Consider the following 5,128-nt stretch of genomic DNA (forward strand, 5'->3'; position numbering starts at 1 on the left):
TTTCTTTGCAAGATATATTTTTACTCTTCTGACCAGTCAATGTATTTTTCTGAAGCTTCCAGGGTATATTTTTGCAAAGAGGCATAGTTCTGTGCAAGGGGGAACCAAGGGGGAGTAACTCTGAAACGTGATTCTGGCAGAAAGGACGCTGTTTACAGGCATTTCTGTGACTTAATTTATTGCCAGTGACAGTTACAATCTGTTTGCAGTGAAAATGTACCAATGAATTTCACTATAAACAAATAAGTAAATCAGATGTACTGACATTAAGATTGCGAAATCCTCATAATTTTACCTTGCCATTTTATTTGAAAGTTTAAGTCTCACAGTTTTATTCAACTAAGGATAAAAGTTGTAGAACAAACCATCATGGATTCAAATCAGTATTTTTGATTTGTATTGCAAAGGGGTAAGTGCAGTAGTTGCAACAGAGAAACCAAAGCAGTATGTGAGCAGGTTAGACCAACCCTTCAAGTTCTAGTGTTTCATTTGTTGTGTGTGCCCCCTTGTAATACAAACAAATAATGTGACTTGAAACTATGATCATTTGTTAAGCAACTTTTATCTTATCTGGAATAAAATCATGAGATTTAAAGTTTCAATTGGTGAGGTAAAGTTAACGTGAGTGCTGGCAATTTTAATTTCACTTTATTTGAGTCATGCTTTTGCTTTAAAGGGAAATTCATGAGGACGTTTTCACTGCAGACAGACTATACCTTATAAATGAGTCTGGACCAGACAATCCAGCGATCAACAGCATGATCTAGGCAACGGGGATATGATCCTGTGTGTCAACCAAGTCAGTGGGACTGACCTCCTGATCCTCTTAGTCACCTCTTACAACAGGCATCGGTTGCTGAAGACTAATTCTAACACAGATCATTTGGGTACTAACCAAACGTTCATCCAGAGAGATATACATACAGCCATATGATGTAAGGAATGCCATGCATTAATTCTCAACCAAGAGCACAGAAAACTCAGACCCAAGTTTGCAGAATGTATGTGTTAAATAGAATGTTTGTGTGTGCGTGTGTTGGCCACCATTTGTTTATTGTGTGAGTTGATATGCTATCGACATTGGCCCTTTTGTCCACATCAAGTGTGACCTTCACTGGATGATTTTGAACCTTGCACGCGTTTGCTTGGAAAATGTTCAATTTGTAGTTATATATATTTGGAATTAATGGATGTACCCGATAGGTTGATCTGAGAATCGGACGTCAGTTTTAAAGGGAGACGTAGTCGTTCAATACGTTTCTGCAGGGATACTCCTAAACATCTGTATAGGCTCCCTGGTTTTTGTAACGGAAGTTCCAAGGAGTCCTGATGTTGGCAGTCTGCACAATAAATTGAGCGCCTGATTCTTGCTGCTTCCGATCTTTCCATCTCACTACCAATGACAACATCACTGTAGTGTCTAGCGTAAAACAGTCTCAACCTACCACATGCAAAGCGAATATGATTAACATTCTAGTCCTAATCAGCTTTAATAAGTTGGTGCAACGTATGTGGTGTCCGCGTGCGCGTCTGTGAATTTCTTCAGCCATCAACTTGACACTTGCCAGACACTTGCACAGAAGGCAGCTGGAAACATTATCAACGGTAGCATTCAACTAGCAACATCCAACATTCTCGAATGGGCTACTTCACTAACATGCACGGAAGATGGCACCCCAAACGTTATCAACCTTCACTTTGAGCAGGGAGCCAATATAGAGGCGGGGAAGAAACTCCTCGAAAAGCCGCAGAACGTATGTCTTGGGTCATTACGTAACCAGTGTAGCCAATATGGTGGCAGCATAGTATTTAAGATTGAGCCCGGTTTATTTTCAACGGCTGATTTAGTTCGTTCAGTGTTGTAACAACTGAAATCCAACATGTAGAAGATAGGTTAACTATTTTGTCACTTCAGTTTAAGTCAAATAATTGGTATTAGTGTCCGTATTAGGACAGTAGATTTGAAGTAAAGTTTCAGGTTGGTAAGTTAAAGCTCACTGGCTTCTATTCTCGATTCACCGCGAAGACAGACTAAATTGTGCCGACAAAAACTTCTTTCACACATTCGTTTAATATTTAGAAGGAGAACATACCTTTAGCTGAAAGTTATTTGCGAGTAATAGTGACAGTTTTATGACTTAAAAAGTTGTTAGGGTGTAATTGAGGTGTGTGACAAATATGACATTTCGCCATTGAAATGCTAAACGCCGTTGTTTGAGTATCCCTGCTTTAACCTAGGCCTAAACATTACATATGCAGTCTTAACATGTAAAATGCTCGACTTAATATATTTTGATAAGTAGTTCCTAAAGATGTGTAGGCCAATCAGTCCGACACGTTGACATCCGTCCATCAAAAATCGCTTAATCCATTGCATACGAGATCCACGCTCCTTCTCCGTCAGGTCTCAGCATTCTTCCTGAAAAGTTAGCAGTTGTACAGAGGACAACCTGTGTTTAACCATCCTGAAACAAAAACAACATATTTCAACCATATCTGGTAAACTGAGTGAGCAGGTTATGATTTTAAGTCACCTCAGCGATATTTCAGCCATATCGTAACTTTCCTGGGAAAACTCAAGTATATGGATCAAAATGGAAAGTGAGAGTGGCGTATTATATTACACAGTAATCACCAATGCCCACGCCTCATTAGGAGTTAAAGCTGGGCCAGTATCAGACATCCGACAAAAGCTGCATGCTTGGATCATTAACACTACATCATCCTGATCGCCCTCTGTAGCTTGTAAGAACACATTCCAAACATGACAAAACCAGGCAGAAACCGGGAGCTAGTACCTGCATGGGGAACTCTGAGCAGCGCCACTTTTCAGATCAAATCTAATACTGGCACTTGTCAAATCATATTTTCTTAGAACAGCCCTTGTTGCATCTTAGCCTAATCTTAGAGTGTATATGACATGGTTGTTCTCCTTGTACAGTGTGACAAGTCCAAATTGTTCTATTTTCCGTCAGGTGTTAAGGTGGTAGAAACAATTTGGGTTTTCACGTGATTCCCAAATACAGACTTAACTGCTCTCATGGTGGCCGTCTCAAAGTCACTGATTACAACAGAGTTTACAGTCTTGGCACTGCCCATTGAACAGACCCTTTTAACATCGAACACTCAATTGTGAAGAACTACATTAATGAATCCTTCCTCAAGACCATATATGAAAAACAAAGAAATAGCCCCATTCACTATCTATCTATCTATCTATCTATCTATCTATCTATCTATGGAGCCGAAATCTGAAACTTGATGTGAATAGTAATGAGTTTAACAAGATCCAATTTTCATTGTCGTTGCTTCATGCCTTAAGCGTCTTTTTCCGAGAATCTCTTTACAAACACAGTGTCATACTTAGAAGTCACACTCAGCGGTATTCCAACTATAAGGCAGCTGTCTGTAAAAAATCAGCCAATCCAGTGATCAACAGAATGAGCATCGATCTACGGCTTCTACGCAATTGCATGGGACACGATGACATGTGTTGATCAAGTCACCCACCCGATCAAAATGATACATTTTCAGGAACTAAGCGTGAGTTTACTGTGGAATAAAATGACCGTTTCATGGTCAGTCATTTACAGTCTCCTAAAATATACTTCTGGCCATAGTGTTCATACTCAAATAATGTTTGTCATACTCATAGACAGACCCCGACACAAATATATCCAATACAGCCCACGCAAGCGTATGATAGTCGGAAAATCTGGAGGAAACAGCTAGGATAATTTTTTTTTTTTTTTTTTTTTGGGGGGGGGGGTGGTGGGGGGGGTGGGGGGTGGGGGCAAACATGTGGTATCGTATCAACACCATCCTCGATATCTCCAGGGTATAGGTTTCGATAAGTCTCCACTATACCCTGGACGCATCTACGGCTCTGCCCGATAAATTTATGACCTCCCTTGGCTGTCTTTTTATCCAATCAGGTGTTTACGCTGGGGAATTGAGCGAACCAATCGCAACCCACTTTCGTTTTTTATATTATCTAACCGATTTAACTTGGCTACACAAACTATGCAGAGGTTCTCTGGAAGGAAGAAGCTTTTGCATATGTTGTATTAACGTTTCGGACCTGTCAATTTGTTTGTATGATTTCCCCCAAATCTGAGTCGCCCTGCGAGCAAACCTTCACAGTTGCGACCGCTACCTATGTTGACAACGGCAATCTCGGTTATAACGGCGGCTTAGCTGATTGGCTATTTTGAGAATGCGGAGCCAACAAAGGGAGGTAATAAAATTATCGGGCAGACCCGTAGATGCATCCAGGGTATAGTGGAGACTTATCGGAACGTATACCCTGGAGATATCGATGATGTATCAACACGTGACCCCGGTTAATTTTCAGTAACAGCCGGGTGATTATTCGATGTTGAAAAAAGACCATTGGCGTTGAAAAGCGAGGCCGGGTATTAATTCAATGTTGAAAAAGTACCTGGCGGCACTTTAAAGTTTGTTTTTAAAGTTTGTTGTCAAACTTTAGTTTGTCGTGTTGTCAAACGTGAGTTTGAGTGTGTGATTAGAGACCGTATTTATATCATATCTGTCATATATGGCCTCTGGTGTGAACATTCCAACAACTCGCCACCAACACCAATTTCAGAGTTGTCAATCTGTTGTCGAGAAATAGGATCGGTTTCTATTCTCGCCAACTTTTCCATCAAACGTTCGGTTTTGTCAAACTCGAGTTTAACGTCTGAAGTGTTGTCAAACGCGTGTTGTTAAGAAATGACCAATCGCAGTCAACGAAATTGTCACGTGGCCGCACCGATAGCGCCGTAGCGTTCACATGACACATAAGTTTGACAACTTGTGTTTGGCGTGTGAAAGCGCGAGTTTGACAACTAGTAACATTTCAACAACATGTGTTGTCAAACTTAAGTTTATCGTGTGAAGGCCGCTTTTAAAAGTGCATTCGATCATGATCAGTCGTGCACGGTCTCTTTCATATTAGACTACATACGTTGCGCAAGGGGGGGGGGGGTGTCAGTGAATTAAGAAACCCGCCACAATCGCGTTTGAGCTGTAACAGAAACATAACTGTATTCATATTTTACCTTTTTGTCTTAATTTTGAAAGAGATTTGGGAGTAATACCTTTTTCCTTAGCGGTCTGCAATTGC

The sequence above is a fragment of the Haliotis asinina genome, chromosome 9 (assembly GCF_037392515.1).
Source record: "Haliotis asinina isolate JCU_RB_2024 chromosome 9, JCU_Hal_asi_v2, whole genome shotgun sequence".
Lineage (NCBI taxonomy): Eukaryota > Metazoa > Mollusca > Gastropoda > Lepetellida > Haliotidae > Haliotis > Haliotis asinina.